Source organism: Aedes albopictus, chromosome 1 (genome assembly GCF_035046485.1).
Source record: "Aedes albopictus strain Foshan chromosome 1, AalbF5, whole genome shotgun sequence".
In the NCBI taxonomy this organism is placed as follows: domain Eukaryota; kingdom Metazoa; phylum Arthropoda; class Insecta; order Diptera; family Culicidae; genus Aedes; species Aedes albopictus.
Genome location: NC_085136.1, coordinates 192,352,649 through 192,372,947, shown reverse-complemented (window position 1 = coordinate 192,372,947; position 20,299 = coordinate 192,352,649). Strand labels below are relative to the sequence as shown.

The 20,299-nt window shown below is 37.3% G+C and overlaps 2 protein-coding genes across 3 annotated transcripts in view; one reads left to right on the top strand and one right to left on the bottom strand.

Moving 5' to 3' along the window:
• LOC134290472 (uncharacterized) overlaps positions 1-20,299 on the top strand; it is a 46,429-nt gene that overhangs the window by 3,466 nt on the left and 22,664 nt on the right. The gene's annotated exons all lie outside the window — the stretch shown is intronic.
• Positions 1-20,299, bottom strand: part of LOC109423211 (sodium-independent sulfate anion transporter) — a 151,912-nt gene that overhangs the window by 130,494 nt on the left and 1,119 nt on the right. The window lies entirely within an intron of this gene.

The window sequence follows — 20,299 nt, the reverse complement described above, 5'->3', positions numbered from 1 at the left end:
GATTATACTTGTTCTGATAAACCAGTTATAAGAAACATCCAAAAGGTGGAGGAGTTGTAGTGTATTGAGTATTACTAGTGCATTTTGTTCAGTGTGGATACCTTCATTACTACTACAGTCAGAGTTGAATTAGAAGATGGATGGTAACGGCATGTAACGTTATATCGAAGGTATAAAAGATTAAAGAGGCCATCGGAGATTTCTCGTTTGGACCACAGGCAACAAAGTATTTAGAAGTGTTTTATATTTCCAAGTTATAGAAAGCCATTCTCCGAATAGTACCAGAGTCCTTCTCCATTTACCCCGCTGCTCGTATTTTATCCGTTGGTCGAACCTCCCTGCCGGATACATCATCGACCACTGAAGCCTAAAAATGTGTATACTATGAACATAGAATTACTGAATAATAAAACATTCAATTTTCCTCCACGCCGATTATCCAATGCGCAGAAAATAGAAGTAGAATCACAAATCAATAAACTTTTACAAGAAGGCGTCATTAAAGAAATTAATTCATCATTTGCTAGTAGAATAGTAGGTATTGGTAAGAAAGAAAGATAGTTCTTGGAGGATGTGTGTAGACTATAGGGAGTTGAACAAAATTACAGTCAAAGACAGATATCCTCTTCCACATCATGTTACGCTTGGCACTTCATCTAAGCTACAAGCACAGTTCAAAGGTCCTTATATCGTAAAAAAAGCGCTTCCCAATAATCGTTACGTTATAAGTGACGTAGATGGTATTCAGTTAACACGTTTACCCTTCACGGGAGTTTTTGATCCCGTTAATTTAAAGTTATGGGATATGAAAGATGAATTAAATGCACATCGGGTCGATGTGAATGTCAGGATGGCCGAGCTGTAGGAGTTTTAGTAGGCTATGATTAGCAGAATAGGGTCATTCGATGTATGTCAAAGTATTATTCCTCGAGACGCCAAATAAACGAGACGTACCTATTGTTCAAGCTCTATGTGTCATCCTTCAATAGTATCAATTATTCGCCATAGTTGATTTTCACCCTTTAACGATATATATCAACAATAGAAAAAAACAAATGTGAACAACAGATCACGTTCACAAAAGATGGTTGCACTCATTTAAATTTGAGCAAAATTATGGTATAAATAAATCATTTTCCTTAAATGTCGGCTTCCAATTTTTCGCCATAATGTACCAATTGCTTGCAATTTTTCGCCATAATGTACCAATTATGGCAAATCCCGTAAGAAATGTATGCAAATAGTGCGAAAAGGAACCGAAGCTAAAAAATGTAGCAATAACTGGTACAAGGTTCCTATTATTGGCACACGCTGTAATAAATACTAAAAGGTGGTTTGGCTCCGTTTTTATATATTTCCTGTAAAGTATGGCAACTACACTATCTTTTAACATATTGGTGACATTCGTTGATCTTCTCGTTATTTTTGTACAAATAGTTTTCCTTAGGTAGTGCCATTATTGATACAGGCGCCCTAGATCCAGTCCACTAGCCGTTGACTGATATGCATGCGCCTGTAGATCCACACAATTTGCGCCATCATGATGACTGCTTCCCAAGAGCCAATGAACGAATTATGAATTGTTCAGCCCCGTTGATGTTATTTTCCGCATCACTGTCAGAACCATTTTTCACATGTAGTGATGAGTTGATCTCTCTTCCAATCCAATTCTACTACGCACTACCCGGAGATCGCAATCGTTGTTGCAAATAAAGTTTGATACCCTTCTAGCTATTTTCTATTATGTAGCACTAAGCAAAATTAAACAAAATGAACTAATATGGGATCTCCAGTTAGCCTAGTGGTTTAGGCTAAGGATCACCAATCCGGAGACGGCGGGTTCGATTCCCGTTCTGGTTGGGAAAATTTTCTCGACTCCCTGTGCATAGTGTATCTTTGTACTTGCCTCACAATATACAAATTCATGCAATGGCAGGCAAAGGAAGCCCTTCAATTAATAACTGTGGAAGTGCTCAAAGAACACTAAGTTGAAGTGAGGCAGTGAGCCATGAAGAAGAAGAAGAAGAAGAACTAATACGTTAGTTCAATTATTTAATTTAATTTTAGATTTGTGTAAATATTAAATAGGTACTTTTTGTGTTATATCAAAAAATGTCAAAGCTAATAGGTTAGTCAATGGAAGAGAAGGTAGTAGCGTAAGCAAGTAAGCAATTCCCTACTTCTCAACAACAGTCCATCCGTTCAACCTTTTTTGTGTTAGCAGTCAATAAAATGTTATGCGTGCCAGCTTTTGTGCGTTTGCCTCAGCAAACTATAAGTACCAGTTCGTACAGAACAACCGTTTGCTATCATATATGGTCAATAACTGGAACTGATACTGCATATATTTGCCGGCACATTTCCATCAATGCACTTACGCACGTGCACCGCATCGCGTGCCCAGTCTCTTATGACAACTGAGCGTAAAAACTAGTCAGAGACTGTAGCTTCGAGCAGTTACACGGTGCATCGTGTTGATCAGTACCGATACTACTGCAATTAGTCGACAATAAATTGATATTAATTTGTAACATACATCTCAAATGAATCTAGCCTTGATTAATCATTATCGATATGAAACAATGATTGTAACTACATATCTACTGCTAAACAAATTGTTATTCTATTTAGTTTGTATATAGGTGAACGATGCGGTTTCTGGCTTTTATTCCTAAACATCCAATCCAACATCCAAGTAGGACTCAAACAAAGGATTTGACCGGTATTTTTTTTTTTTTGTTCTTTTATATGAACTTTTTACGATATTGACGTTAACTCTAGTTTTTAATGTATAATTAATGATTTATTTCCATAGAAATTTGTATCTTGTTTAACAGTACCGTAAACTGGGGTGTTCTTGATCAGTGGGGTGAACCTGATCTCTCAAATATCCACGGACATAGACTTTCAAGGAAGCAACAATTATATTTTAGCCATTCGTAATCCAATGACGAAACATTAAAATGGAATGGTAACTTCCTTAAAAGTCGATATCCGTGGGTATTTTAGTGATCAGGTTCACCCCACTGATCAACTACACCCCAGTTTACGGTACCGTAAAACAGGGTTATCAGCGTGGTAAAATTGATCCGATGTGAAACCAAAAAAAACCCTGGATATGAGAAAACGGTTCAGTCGGTTGCATCAGATATGTAGTTTAAGTTTAAACGTAATGGCACTGACATTTACCTACATTCTTAGCATAAGAAAAATGGCTGAACAAACAACTTTCGATTCTACTCTAGGTTTTATAACATTGTAAAGGTCATTAGGGTTGAATAGGTAATTTAAATACCAGATACCCTAAACGATAGCCCTCCCCAACAGGTACTTGTTTCGCTAATAACCCATTGTAGATGCTCAGCTCTATCGCACAAATCAGTCAATTACCTGCAGGTGTCATACATTTGCAATCGTATCCAAATACTTGTACATTACTTAATTTCTTCACCTTTAATAGGTGCATCACCGATTTGCTGGTAAATTAGGCGATAGACGACCGTTTAACTGACACAAGCTGTCGACCTTCTTAGTACAAGTTGATATTTAACACTGAAACCGGAACTCACACGAGGAAGTGGTGTCCGTAGATAAAAGTGAATTGTAGTTTATTATGATGGCTTTTAATTTCCTTTGAACATATGGCTATCACGCCGACTCTATCGCCTTTAACCTAAGTTTTTAATTTGCAAAAACAACATGAGAGAGATTAGAACAACGGACCTAAAGCACCTTACGTGCATAGGAACTCAGTGTTAACGGTTTAAACCAAGCTGATCGATGTGAAAGATAATCTGATTAATAGCAGGCTTAAGCCGGCTTTAAATCTACCGAAAGCTAAGAACTCAAAATTTTAGCGAAATTTTACTCCTTTAACTGCACGTAAGAAAACCGCCATCAATGTTTACTTCTGCAAAGCACCAGTGAGGAAATGTTGTATAACATGTTTGCTCGAGCGAACGTGGACTGTCATTATCGTTGCGACAGTATGGGCTAACTACATGACTAAAAATAACTGCAGACATGGAGTTGACAGCGCAGTTGATACAGGTTTGATTTTTACTATACTGAAGATAGAGTGCAAGACGTCTGAACCGTTTCTAGCTCAGAATAGCGCAAAGATGCTGCCGGCAAAATTGTGTAGATGTCGTAGATGATAGATTATCCGGTGGACTGTTGATCGGCATATTAAGGAAATTGAAAAAAGAAATCATTTAGAACTTGATTTATATCAGAAAGAGCCAAATGTAGGGTGAGGGCTCCTATAATGGAGGTACTGAATGAGACATAAAACACATGTTCTATAATACCTATGCATCTGATAAAATTTACTGTAATTTGTTCATCTATCATAATATCTTGTTCATGTACCGACTTTTCGAACCCTCTAAGCAGCTCGGAGATGAACCAGCCGAGGGCTGAAAACTGCTTAATAAAGCTAATAATCATAATCCTCTAAGCAGAATGCCCTCTTTGAATGAGTGTAGCCAGTTTTGTACCTTTTGATTCCGCCCTATACTGCCCCCACTCGCAAAACAGTCCCATATGAATAGGAAACCCAGCAAAGATGGGACTGTTATGCGAGTGGCGGCAGTATATTGCTTATCCTTTAACAAATACGCGTATTTCGACTACCACTTGTAATCTTCTTCAATGTCACTGGATAACCACTGGATAACCGCCGGTTGTGGCTACTTTATCCTTTTCGCTAGTTAGTAAGTCCAATCACACTCGCTTGTACAGTCTACGCTTGTGAAATGGATTTGTTGACCATCTTTCGAACCAGGGTTTACGCGATGAGTAACAGTGCAAAAAATAGAGTTAATAAACTATAGAGGACGAATGTCGCTGCTGTTCCCGTTGTTCTTGTTCACAAACATCCCGGGTATCTATCTGTCAAACTGCATACTTTTTCGCTTTGACACTTATATCCCTCCCTATCTTCGCCAGCAAGAGATGTTGCGGCGGCGACACCAGCGACATTCTCCCTCTATAGTTTATTACCTCTATTGTGCAGAACGACGTGATTGGGTAAAATTACTTTCAAAAATGGATACCTCGCAAAAAAATAAATTCCTGGATATATTAAACAAAATTACTATGTGTAGTGATACGAGCCTTTTCACGCGCCGCAATATTCGAGCAATACGTAGCTGGAACTGGATAATAAAGAAAAACGGCTGTGTAAGCGCTGCGTCAATTCCGGACATAAAGATGGCTCCGTCTCTATTTTTAGCTTTCGCGATCGTGGTCAATTTGGGTTTCAGTATGTCCATCACGACCACGAGAGAACTGGTTGATGGGGAAAGAGCGAACCCCGAATCATCAGAACTCTGCAAACAGCTCACCGTTTTGACTCATTTATCCAAAACCCAAGCCAAAACCATGATGTCCCATGACACGCTCGTAGTGCGTGCTGGCTGAATCAATATTTACGTTGATACCACCTTTGCAACCATGGGAAATTATCAAGCCGGCTTCGTTGACGCCCGCTCGACAACGGACCAAATTTTCGCCGTGCGGCAAATCCTCAAAAAAATGCCGCGAATACCAGGTCACACCGCACCTTCTACGACATCAAACGACAGTATCGACAGTATTAACAAGGTATTATGCGACGAGCCGGCCTCAACAGCCGAGGCACGATTTTCACAAAATCCAACCGATTTGTCTGTTTTGCGGATGACATGGATATTATTGCTAGAACATTTGGAACGGTGGCAGAACTGTACACCCAAACGTGAAGCAACAAAGGTCGGACTCACGGTGAACGCGTCGAAAATAAAGTACATGCTGGCAGGTGGAACCACGAACGGCAGGGCAAGCCTAGTCAGCACTATTACGATAAACGGGGACACTTTCGAGGTACTTTCGTTTACCTCGAGTCTTGTGGAGCGGACCTAGTGTGATGGTTAGAACACTTGACTATCACGCCGAAGACCTGGGATCGAATCCCACTCCCGACAAACTCACAAATGTGGGTTCTTCCTTCGGAAGGGAAGTAAAGCGTGGGCCCCGAGATGAACTAGCCTAGGGCTAAAAATCTCGTTAATACAGATAAAAAAAATACCTCGGGTCTTTAATAACCGCAGACAACAACGTTAACCGCGAAATACGAAGGCGCATCATCAGTGGAAGTCGGGCCTACTATGGGTGCCAAAAGAATCTGCGGTCGAAAAAAAAATCACCCTCGCACCAATTATACCATGTGAGTAACTCTCGCTGAGACCGGTCCACTATTTACACTTTGTCTTTAAAAAGGCTTAAGGTGGCGATTTTCTGAAAGTCCTCGCCAAAAAAATAAGGAAAATGCATTTGGTTACTCAAAACCATGGTGATAAAAAAGTTTTGGTATGAAAATCCAAGATGGCGGCCAAAATCAATATGGCCGACCCAAATTTTTATAATTGTAAATTGTAGCTCTATCTGTCCTCTTTTCAACAACATTTTGTTGAGAGGTGATTTTTGGAGAAGCTTTCCAGTTATAACGGTTTAAATGAACCACTATTCGACCGAAATCGAGGGGTCTGCAAAAATTGTTGTGCCTCTAACTAAAGGGGGGTCCATCAATTTGAGTAACCAAATGTATTTTCCTTACTTTTTTAGCAAGGACTTTCAGAAAATCACCACCTAAAACATTTTTGAAGACAAGGTGTAAATAGTAGGCCGGTCTCAGCAAGAATTACTCATGTACAAAACGCTGATAACGCCGGTTCTTCTCTACGGGCACGAGACCTGGACTATGCTCGAGGAGGACATGCAAGTACTCTGAGTGTTTGAACGGCGGGTGCTTGAACTATCTTTGGTGGTGTGCAGGAGAACGGTATGTAGCGACGAAGAATGAATCACGAGCTTACTGCACTCTACGGCGTACCTAGCAAACGAAAGGTAGCAAAAGCTGGAAGGATACGATGGGCGGGGCATGTTGTAAGAATGCCGGAAAAGCTGGTGTTTGCAAGAGATCCGGGTGGTACAAGAAGTCCTGGAGGGCTGCGTGCAAGGTGGGCGGACCGGGTGCAGAACGATCTGACAAGTGTGGGACGCGGCCGAGGATGGAGGACTGCAGTCACGAACCGAGTGTTGTGGCAAAGAATTCTTGGTTCAGATTTTTTATGTTGTAATGTAATGCTAAATAAATGAATGAAATAGCACTTTGTTCAATCACTAAATGTAGTAATTGAGAGAAATACGGACACGAGTGTGAAGATATTACCATTATTCTATAAGGGGGACATATTATAAATTACGTAACGCTTTAGGGTGAAAGGGGAGTACAGCCGAGCGTTACGATTTATACAAAAATTTTAGGCTTTTAATACTAGAAAGCGTTACGAAGGGAGAAAGGTGCAAAAACTGTTGATTTTAGTGTTGCGTAACAAATAAATCAAGCATTACTTTACCAAACACCGTTTCAAACAAAAAAAAAACGAGCAGAGAAAATCGAAGGGAAAGTTTTCTGTTCCAAACTTCCCAACCCAAATCATAATTCGAGTCGGTTGTTCCCAAAAACAATTCCTTGAACAATTTCTTTCCCTTTTTAGCGCTTTCCAGATAATCCACTATTCCGAATCTGCACACCAAATTGAACAGAAACCGTGATTTTTATCGATTTTAGAGCCCGGAAACCAATTTAGTAATCAATTTGAGCACATGTTCTGTTGTGCACATAGATGTCAAAGCATTTTCAACAGTGTAATTTCCCACGTGGCTTGGTCAGTCAAAGCAAAATCAAGAAATTGACAATCAATTTGAAGTTCGTATGGAAGCGATTTGTTGAATCACCCCTCGTCGCATTTTGTACTGGACGGAGCTGTCAAGCAGTTTCCCAGCTGTCAGAAGGTGTTATCGTAAAATTTCTTTGAAATTGATTTTAAGTATCAAAATATGGTTTTTAAAATCTGAAAAAATCATAGAGGCTCAGAAAATCGTGATCCATCGTATAAAATTGCACTTAATTCGTGTGTTAGATTTGTGTATGGACTTAGCCATTTTTCACATGTTTCTCATTTACAAGCCAATTTGATAGGGTGCCCATTTGAAAAAAAAATCCAAATTAAGATGTTGTCAATTTATATTTAATCTGATCAACAGTGAAACCCCTGGTTATTTATTCAATAAATTGACTGCTTTCCTAGGAAGCCGATCAATAAAGTTTGCTATTCAGCGTCATCGCACAGCTAAGTATGGTGGTACTTTTTTCGTGAGAGATGTCGCAGTTTGGAATTCACTTCCAAATCATTTAACTATGATTCAATCTGGAGGACAAGCTACCTTTAGAAGGAGGATATTTGAGCACTTTAAAAGCAGTAGTAGTTATAGTAATACTATAACTATTAATAGTTGAAGGGCGCATATAGCCGAGGCGGTAAACGCGCGGGTAATCAGCATGACCATGCTGAGGGTGACGGGTTCGATTCCCGGTCGGTCCAGGATTTTTTCGTAAAGGAAATTTCCTTGACTTCCTTGGGCATAGAGTATCTTCGTGCCTGCCACACGATATACACATGCAAAATGGTCATTGGCAGAGGAAGCTCTCAGTTAATAACTGTGGAAGTGCTCATAGAACACTAAGCTGAGAAGCAGGCTTTGTCCCATTGAGGACGTTACGCCAAGAAGAGAAAAAGAGAGTTTAATTGAAGAAATTGTTCCTTGAATCCTAATCAAATCAAATAATTTACGACAACGTCTACGCCACCATGTAGCATAAAAGAAGTATATCTTACGTTACGAATTTAAATTTACAAAATAAATAAATAAATAAATAAATACATTTTAAAAATTTAAATTTAAAACCCTTTTTTTTTAATTTAAATTTAAAACCCCAATTAAAATTGATTATAAAATGGTAAAGCGGTGTTTAAGGCACTTATATATTTTCGTTCGAAAATTGATAATCTGCACTGAAAAAAAAAACAAATATCGTATGGATGCCTAATACCATTTATAACAGCAAATTAATGCATATGGACAGTTCCTCTAATCATCATATGATTTCTGATGCACTGCAGTATCGTAAGATCACAAAATTAAATTTCGTTTTTAGTTCAATAACACATTTTTGAAAATTTAAGAATATAACGCGAAACTAACAGAGAATAGTAGGATCAAGGAAATACCGGGACAATAAAGCAGGCGTCTCATTATATTAACGGAAAGCAATTGAACGTAGAATGGCGAACAGGAAATCATGCGAGATTGCCAACTGAGTAACGAATTTGAATGTTATGAATTAAGAATTCCAGATAGAGATCATTCATAAAATACATATCATTAACACTCTAATACCCAAATTTTTGATTTTGATCTAAATATCATTTTTCGTCATCTAAAATCGATTTAAACATGTTTTGGAAGATTTTGTGAATTTCGATTTTTATTTTTCTAATTTTTATTTTTAAACATCCCCACACTTTTATATTTTTCTTGAAAGCCTATTTAGGAAACGGATTTTTTTAGATGAAAACATTTTCACATTTTATGATTATTGTTAAAATATTTTTATTATAAATTTTTTTCATAGGAAGTTTTATTTTCCGTATTATTTTAAGAAACATAATTTTAAAGTGTATTCGATTCCATTAAACTATTTTACTATGATAGTATGATTTGGGAAAAATTTCAAATATGTAAATTGAAGCGATTCAATACAAAATATACAATGACTTCTGAAAGGTAACTAAAACATCAATTTTTCAATGATTTTTAAAAAATGTAAATAAGCTTCAAAAGGCACCAAAAACCATTTTGAGATATTCAGAATAGTCTTTGATATCAGCCAAAAATATAAAAAAATGATTGTCTACAAAACAAAAAATACAAAAATGCTCAAACTATACCCCGTCTAAAGGCGGGGTTGGGTATTAGAGGGTTAAAGGATGAAAGAAAGTTCTTCCGCCGTGCTACGGTTCATATATTTTTAGATCCATTCAAAAACTATGTATTACAAAAGTGGGTCTAAAAAGTGAAAAGACGTATTACATAATATTTAAACGACACTCTATTTTAAGACAGAGTGATTAACATTGGCAACATAAAGTCCGATCATAATTTATATGACAGTTCGAACTGAAAGGAATGGCCCAAAACTAAGTATTATACTAAGAATATATTTTTTTTTTTCATTCAAAAATAATTCAACGACCCCTCCCCCCATCATTGAGATTTTACCTCCCCTCTCTACAGAGGTTAGAATCCACCATTGATGGCTTAAAATGAGAACACAACATACAACAAGTATATATATATTACCAATTTTCAACAATTTTTCAATTGCATTAGCCCTTCTAGGTGGATTAATGATCTCCTAGAGCCATCCAAGTTCTTGTTCGTCATGGTTACATTGTATTTCAAGTAGGTTTACTCGCTATGATCAAAATAATTACCTTATCTTTTTTAGATAAGCGACATAGAAAACTTTGACCCATTCTAACCCCCTCTAAGCGGTGAGATTGGGTCAAATTTCAATCAATTCTAGTTTAGTATAAACATAAACAGATGCCTTATTCAAACAATAAAACGCTTGCTGGCTTGCCATTTTCCCTAAGCTATCACATCTGATTAAACTTTGAAACAAATCAAAAGCATTCAAGTATAAGCAAGTCTACTAACATCGTAAACGTCCATACTTGCCATTAAGAAACACGATGTGCACTTGACCTTGAGATTTTTTAGAGTACCAATCTAACTCTGCTTTACAAAGTGAAAGAATCAGTGCTGACCGTATACTTGCACACTTCAGCAAGTCCACTGCCACCAGTTACCTAAACAAGCCATTCACACTTCGCATGACGAGGTTTGCACTTCCACGCGGTTTTTTTTCTTGTATGCGGCATTTTGTTCGTCCGTTTCCACTTGTCTTTTTTTGTCGGAATAAAAACTAGGTATAATTGAACCGTAACACAAAGCCATATCACAACACCGACAACCACAAAGCAACCTATTGAACTTCGCAATATACACATCTTACAGATATATTTCTGGCAATGTCATGAACATCCAAGCCCAAATTCCCACAGCTTCACCTCACCAACTCTGTCCAAGGATGTTATAGACATCCTTGAAGACATGTTGGTAGTACATGAACGCTGCTGATCGGTTCACTTGACCTGCATTTTCCTACTCCCCGTACAACAAATAAGTCGAGTCTTCCAAATCAGCAAGTCATTTGACCATGACCGCAGGAGATGAATCCGCCAATAGACAAATCTCTATGGGGTGGTAAGACTCCCATATGTACTACAGTATATTGTATAGATAAAGCATTCACCGTCGATAATTATTCGTTTGCAACGGTTCAGCTAATTGATACATATCAGAACAATCATTCAAACGAAACTAACGAAAGTCAATCCAGCTCTTATTGTTCATCATCATCCAGGAGGTAACCTATTCGAAATGATTTGTGCTTTATAATGATTGGCATCTATTACATCAAATAAATGATTCACCTGAGCTGTTCCTGGCTGACGCAAAAAGTTCAAATGAGAGTCGCTCGCCTCAATCGTATGATCGTTTGAAATCACTAAACTGCGGGTTCAGCGTTGCAGTGCGGATGTTTCCAACTCAGTTCGCTAGATCACAAAGGTATGCTTGCGCATGTAAACCGTTTGCATAATTTAGAAAAAGGGAAATTGAATTGTATGTACTCCCTCCGCTGGGCGGCTAGAGTGAGGGAGGAGTATAAAGGTTTCGCGCGAAATTCTTGATAGTATCATCATAGCTGCTTCTGCCGTCTAACCGTGTAATTTGGCAGCCCCACAGCAGTCGAACACCTTGGTTAGTTTGTTGATAGTGGAACAGGTAGTAGTTTGATCGGAATGCATAAAAGTGCAAAACACAGAAAGAAAACGTGCACGCGAAGGGTAGCAAACACCAGCTGCTGAACGTGAGCTAACGCGCTATGTGACCAGTGCAATTACACAATTCTATTGTTTTCAAAGAATACGGTACGGTGAGCTCAGTTCCATGCCGGCTGGCAACGATAGGGTCAACTGAGTGGAAATTCTAGATGATTGATTGATTGCGGGTGCGGGTACAGTATGCTTCTGTTTGAGAAAGTTATTGTAATTGAAAATGATCATGATGGGAACGCTAAGCAAAAGCAAAGGTGGTAAATAAATGTCCAGTAATGAAGATTTGATAAAAGAGGATTCTGATAAAAATATCATAAAAATACGTTAGGTTTAATTGATACAACGCTATTTTTTCGAATATAAATAACGATAATATCTTTGTAAAACAGTTTTGTATGTAAGTCCAAAATGCCAATGTGGGGTAAAATGGCCCAACCCATAAAGGGATGCTGATGTTGTTGTTGTTTGTTTATTACCAGGGATTTTAACCTTTTATGGGTCATTCATCCCGGGATGCTGATGTGATTTGATCATTACTATAGGTCAATGGTGTCAGACTGCAGAAGCCAGACTGTTGAACCCACGGTAAATCTTTAGTTTTCCAATGAAAATTTACAGCTTCCGGTTTTCTTGCTTGCACAGAAGGTTTTTTTGGTGATTTTGATATCAGCCACGTGTTTCCAAGAAGATTGCGATACGCATGGAGGCGCAGGGTTATTGATCCCGGGTAGAGGTGCAATACTGACGATCAAAACGTGATATTGGTTTGATTGATATAAGAGATAAAAGATCTGAAAAAAATATCTGAAAAATGCTCCTGGAAAATCTGAACAATATCAAAATTTGATATTACAAGATCAAACGAATACCTTGCTGCTATTGGTTAGATCTTACAAGATCTAATTATGATCTGATAATGATGTTCCAGGAGTAAATTTTAGATATTATTTTCAGATCTTTTATCTCTTATATCAATCAAACCAATATCACATTTTGATCTCAATATCAAAATATGCTAATATTGAGCTCTTTCCCTCTACCCGGGATGCCTACGCTATCCACGTTACGGGTCATTCAAATATGACGACCGTCGTTCAGAGGGGAGGGGAAAAGTGTGACACTACATGTATTGCGCATTTCCCATCTCACTGGACCCCTTTCGCAGTCTCTCTCTGTCACGCTTTTTCAAATGCTCAATATTACGCATTTCCCACCCCACTGGACCCCTTTTGCAGTTAGTATAAGTGCGGGATCGTGAATAAATCTGCGATTTTGCATCGAATTGTTTCGGTGTCTTCTGCGCACTTATTCAGCACCTTGTAGTGCAGAAGACACCAAAACGATTCGATGCAAAATCGCAGTTTTATTCACGATCCCGCACTTATACTAACTGCAAAAGGGGTCCAGTGGGGTGGGAAATGCGCAATATTGAGCATTAGAAAAAGCGTGACAGAGAGAGGAAAGGGGGTGCCCGAAAAATGATGAACCTTATTTTGGAATATCCATTACATGTGCAATACTACTTTGACAACGGAAGTTTGAAAGTATCTTCCAAAATCTTCGATTTGTGAGTAATCTTCGATTTGTGAGTAAGACCAACTCAGTCATTGAGTAGAAATTTTTCTCTGTGTAGCTCATGGTAACATAGTACAAATCTAACTAATGCCGTTTTTCTTTTTTAACCTGGGTTGGAAACTGGATTGGCGGAAAATGTCTAAACAAACAACGTAAAACAAACTTTAGTACAAGCGAAACCGAAATCGGGTTGGGGTTGACACTGTGATCTCTTCCAGTTCCAACCTAGGTTGGAACTGGATCAAAAAGAAAAACGGCATAAGTCAAACGCAAACTGAACACGCCGAAAATATTTACTCAAACCTAAAACGAAAAAATAAAAAATGAATGCCAAATGAAATGTACTTGGTTGATGGAATATGTGACATCGTTTGTCGAAGCATGAATGTTGATCAAGCTTTGTAGTTGAGCAATTTATCTCAATCCGATCAATACGATCAACATCCGTACGATAACCGGTGTCCTGTCCACCTTATAACACTCTTTTATTCAATAGTTTCTAACAGACGGTTGCCCAAATAACACACTTGTTACGGAAGAGTCAATGCAGTGCAGGTTTTTATGTTGCAGAAGTCACAGTGACTTCTGCGCAACAAAAACTTGCGCCTCCATGACACTTCTGTGACCAGTGTGTTACTTGAGTGGGAAGATTCTACGCCATATTTTGGACTAGAAAATGTATCGTTTGTTGCTTGCTCACTTGCACAATCTGTCAAATTTTACTGCGACGTACTGTAGATTTTACTTTACATCTAAAAATCGATACAGCAAAATTACCACGGCGTCACTTTATATAATACGAAATAGTCAAATTAATGTGCCAGTTCGATCCCTACTATTTGTCAATTATATAACTCTATTATTTCAACTACCTAGTCACTGAATAATAAAACAACTTTTGACTAGCGACCCTTATCATTTAATCATAATTACACATCGCAACCCACCAATAAACACGAAAAACACTGCTCTGATCACGAAAATGGAAAACTTAACTAGATCATTTGCGTTTCTTAAGTCAGATTCTCGTAAAATCGAACGCACAATTATCCGTACGCGATTTAATTATGCAATGAGCGAGCGCCGCCGGTAGCTCGACAACCGGTACGATAGTTAATACAGTTTCTCAGGGCGAGGTAAAAAGGGGTGTGTGGAACAACGGTTATTCTATAGCACGTGCACACATGTACTGTATACAGTGCGCATTCGAAATCCTCCGCATCTCCGCACTAAATTACCCAGATTTTGCAAATACATGTAGGGTCTGAGTGCCATTAGTAATCTCACGCTCCCAAATTCATTTTATTCGAAAACAAGCGATTACGGAACCGATTGATTCCGTTTATGGTTTTATGCGTACTCACTCCTAACAAAAATACAAAAATAAGAAACAAACAAACAGGCCCATCCTAAGAATTCATTTACAGATTTTCTTAAAATCGGTTGTACTTCACAAGTTGCCCTCTGGACGGATTGGTATCTCCTTGTAGAGCTCTTCTAGTGTACCATAAAACTATAATAAAATTTACTGCTTCTGACAGCTTCTGTGGATAAAACTATCATAAAAACAAATAAAACCAAATAGAACACAGAGATTGTTACTTGGGAGTGCACGTTCAGTATGCCTGTTTGGGTCATATCGACTTACTAGAGTTACATCTTACTAGAGTTAAGGATATATGTTTTGCTAATGTATAATGGGTCTCCAGTTAGCCTAGTGGTAAGGCCTATGGATCACGAATCCGGAGACGGCGGGTTCGATTCCCGTTCCGATCGGGAAAATTTTCTCGACTCCCAGGGCATAGTGTATCATTGTACTTGCCCCACAATATACAAATTCATGCAATGGCAGGCAAAGAAAGCCCTTCAATTGAAAACTGTGGCAGTGCTCAAAGAACACCAAGTTGAAGCCAAGTCCCAGTGGAGACGTCGAGCCATAAAGAAGAAGAAGAAGAAGTAATGTGTAATGAAAAAAAAAGAAATGCAATTGTATTGTTGTGGAAACATTTGTATCCACCACAATGAGCAAAATTCTACAATTTATTACAAAATTCTAGCATAAGAATTCAGGAGCAAAAACCAACGGTGGAAAGAATCTAGACAAATTTCTAGATCTAACGCAAGCGTCATTTTTGTGAAAGTTTCATAGAAGCGAGTTTACTATTTTACTACAAATTCTAATGAAAACTTTCGAGGAAATTTTAGTGGAAATCGTTCGATGAGTTGACGAATAAAAATATTAACTTCAATTTCGGATTTTCTTGTGAGTTTCTCGTGAACTTATAAGGCACTGTTTAACAGAAATCTTGGACAAATTTATAATTCCTTCCCCAGAAAATTATTGCCACGCTCTTAAAATTTGCTGCAGGTAATTTTAAAAATTAGTTTTGTTTTTATAATATTTCGATACCTAAAATCATTCTCAAAACTTGGAATCCCAATTTAGCTAAGCTGAACAGATCTATGTTACCCTATAGCTTAGCTAAAAGAATATAGGAACCAGATTCTGATTCGTGTGCAGAAGGTCATGAGGTCAATCCCTGACCCGTCCCTTCACTCTTCTTTACATATAATGCGATTTTTCTATTTCCACTCTGCCGCAGAATTCTACCGCAGCTGTCAAAGCCCTAACGCCATATTTTTTTTTATTGAAACAGATGGTAAAATCGAAGTATGTATGCTTGCAGCCAAAAAGCAACATCAAACAGTAATTATTGTCGTTGTATCCAAGACATCCATGGACTGAGTGACGATATCTTCAGCGGATAGACAAAATGTTCGGGACAAGCAAATTTTTTTATTTTTTTTGGAAAAATGTTGAACTAGGGTCTGGGACCATTTGGGTAGGGGGACCAATTTCGGGCACTTGCTGCGATAATTCAGTCAATTTCAAACTGATTGACTTGAATTTTTGAACATGGATTGATACTGTATCTCTAGCAGTTATAGCAGCAAGTACCCAAAATAGATCTCCTGCCCAAATGGCTCCAGACCCTTACCTGTAGCTTTTTGAAAAGTGCATCAAATATTCTTGAATTTTCACTGTAAGTTGGTCAACTAGTTGTGAATAAGTGGTCCAAATTTGGAAATGATCTAGCTATTCTGCACGAAGTTTCAGATTCTAGAAAAAGGTATAATTATCCGATAGTCAACTTTGAGCTGTTATTTCTCCGGATTCAATGAATCGAATCCAATGAAATTTTGACCATTTATGATTACTCGGTTCATTGAATTCGGAGATATAACAGCTCAAAGTTAGCTATCGGATAATTTAACCTTCTTCTAGACTATTTATATATGTTCATAACTTCGTGTAGAATAGCTCGATCTTTTTGATCAAATTTTGACCAATGATAGTTGATCAATTTGCAGTGAAAATTTGAGAATATTTGATGCACTTTTCTATAAGTTGCAGCCACTAGAATTTTGCCTGTTCCGATCATTTTAGGTGAAAATCAGTAGTCTGATAGCTGTGGTAGCTTTTTAATCTTCCGTAAAACGGAAATTCTTCTCCGAATTAGCAATATGATTTATATATGTTCGTAACCATCGCAAGAACCAGAAACGGGTAAAAAATCCATTTTCCTTCCTTGTAACTTCATAGGCCATTGTCAGTCTAATATATCACGCCTACAAATTATGCAACCAGCTGCATCATCTTCAAAGTAATCACCACACAATTTATCATCTTGCACCTGGCATCCGCGTAGCAACATGATCCCTCTGATACTCCACCATTTCCCAAAACACTTCAACATCCCAGCATTAAATTGTGCAGACGCAGGGTAGATATTACAATAGTTTACAAAATAAAACGAAAGTCGTGAACTTCTGTAAACGACCAAAATTTTTGAAGCATAATTTAGCGCTGATTTCGAAACCGTGCTTCAAAAAATTTAAAGTAGAACAATTTTTGAGTTTTACAACTTATTAAAATATGGAATTTAATAAAATTCAAATATCTTGCGTTTTGTTCAACCAATTTTAAATCTTTTTCCATAAATTAAAAGCTGAATATAATACCATTCGATCATCTGAATGCAGGTTTTGCGTCAGATTGATGAAATTCAAGATATTGGCGAGTTTTGAGGACGATCTCCTTAAATTTTAGCAAATTTTCCAAAAATATATGAAGAAATGTATTTTTTTCAATAAGAAAAAAATAATTTAAAATTCTTTCTCAGCGTTTATTTGACATATCATATGTAGGCGAATTACAGTCAAAAAATCAGCTCAATCGGAACATTGATTACGGAGAATGAGATGTGCGAAGTGAGCGACTTTGCTTAAAAATAGAACAAAAATTGATTTCAAATCATCAATCTTGTATGCCATAGTCGAAAAAAAATCCGCTCTACTGTAATTTTTTTTCCTTCGCGTTTTCGAACTCAGGGCATGATTCTACACCAAAAACAGTCATCAGCTCACCGAGTTCAAAAATTCTGTAAACTAGGTTATTAACACCCACACACTGAAGATTCCAATTAGTCCCAAGGAAATCTCATTGGTTCCTTGTGTGAGTATAGCTGATCTGGCGATACTGAACCAACATCTACAGATGGTAAAATAAGATCAATTCAAGCCTAACTTTACCAAACACCATAACTAACAAAATCCACGAACGGAGAAAATCGAAGGGAAAGTTCGCTGCTCCCATAGCAACTCATACATTGAGCATTTCAGAAACGTGAATAATCCGGGTATTTTTTTTCACAAATCATCCTCAAAGATGAGTGATACAAGTACAGATACTCTTCGATATAACGTACACAAAAATCTCTTTGTACGTTATATCGCAGTGTACGTTATATTGAAGCAAGAAAAAAAAAATTTATGCTAGTGTTGATGAACTGTTTTACGAAACTGTTTTGTGGTGGCTTGTCAGTCTTGACAAAAATAAAACACTATTTATGTTATTTTGTCCGACGTTTCGGTCCGTTTGGGACCTTCTTCAGGGACTATTGAGTCCCTGAAGAAGGTCCCAAACGGACCAAAACGTCGGACAAAATAACATAAATAGTGTTTTATTTTTGTCAAGACTGACAAGCCACCACAAAACAGTGTTGATGAATTCGGCGTGAAATAAACCCCAAATGATTTCGGTGAGATTCACAAAATCAATAATTCAAAAACATGAGTTTTCTCGAAAAAGTCATTTCGTTTTATGTGCTTCGATATAACGTACATTTTGCTTCGATATAACGTACACTACTTTTTTCCCAATTTGCGCTAATTCTGGATAACAAGGCTACCCGAATAAAAAATACAGTAGAAAAACCGAACGTTGTGTTGTAACAGTACTATTTAGAACCATATTTTTACAATATACACCACTGTAAAAATAAAAATACAAAAACCATAAGATGCAATGTAGACATCATACAGTAAATTGTAAATAATATTTTTACAATATACTATACGGGTTGTTAAGTATCGTAACAATACAAAAAATATTTTTCTCCACATATAAAATTTTGAAAAACCATACTTTATTCTGTAAATGAATTGTTCTAAATACTGATACGAGGGTTTTAATATACCGTACGATGTATGGCACACGTATGGTTTCAAATATATTGTTTTAATTGTAATTTCACTACTAATTATACATTTAATCAAATGGTTTTGGAATTGTTCTCTTTTGTTTTGTTGTATTGGTTTACATTACATAAACCATATAATGTTATATTATCCTGTCATTTTCCTCCTGTTAATGTCATCTTAGGCTTACTAGCATTATAATAATGCGCTTTGGGAAATCTCCAGCGCGTTTTGGATAACCCTTCATATATTGGATCGCCCACGTCTAAGTCCAAGTAGTCTCTGATTGCTTTAACAGATGAAGCTTAGGCTCCCATGCCCCACCAGCCAGTTTTGCAAACTAAGCATTATTTGTGGCAACACTTTGAGCGGCATGATGGAACTATGTCGAGCGCGCTAAGTATTATTAGACCACTAATGTAGTTGCATGAAGTGGGTGACGAGGTACATAAATATAATTACAGCGTGCATAACCGTTATTGCAATACTTGACTAAAGTTTGAAATACACGGGGAAATACATAACAACTCATGAGAAAACTGTCAAATTCGATTCAAGTATAAGTTAGGTTAGAAAACGAACCCGCAGACGAACCTATATTAGAAGTTCTTTCAGTGTTCAGTCCAGTCCATATATTAAAGATGGCTCTACGTCAAAGATAAAGTTCGTCAATCGTATTCCTCTCATCGCACATACCTATCCCGCCATATATTTTGGACCTGCAGTTCTTAAGACATCTGGTTTACTACTTATTTAAACATTTCATTGACTTTAAATTGATGTTTCATCTTATTCACCAAAAAAGTCACAAACACCTACAAAACAAAGCACGGAAAAAATGTAAAACTGAATAAACAATTGAAAATGCACGGAAAAATAATGTTTTGGAAAAGTGAATGGTTCAAACGTAAGAAAAACAGTATAATATATTGTTACATAAAAATCGAATGTAAATGTATAGTAGCTACAATGTGCAAAGCTTTTAGCGAACCATTTCATTACAATACACATTATTGTAGCTGGTACATTGTGTGGTTCAGGAATGGTTTTTACCAAACATCCTATGGTTAGTTTTTATCCGGGTAACAAAACATTGATTTGAGTGATTTCGTAGTCTATCTTGGGGTTTTTACTGGAAAAAATCAACATTTTCAATGTTGTATGTTATATCGAAGCAAAATGTACGTTATATCGAATTCGCTAATGGGGTACGCTAAGGGTACGTTATATCGAAGATTACCTGATGTAGTCCTTAACGAAATTTAGCGCCTCATGTGAAAATCTCTTTTTGTTTACATATGTTACATACGATGTTTGGTAAAGTTAGGCTC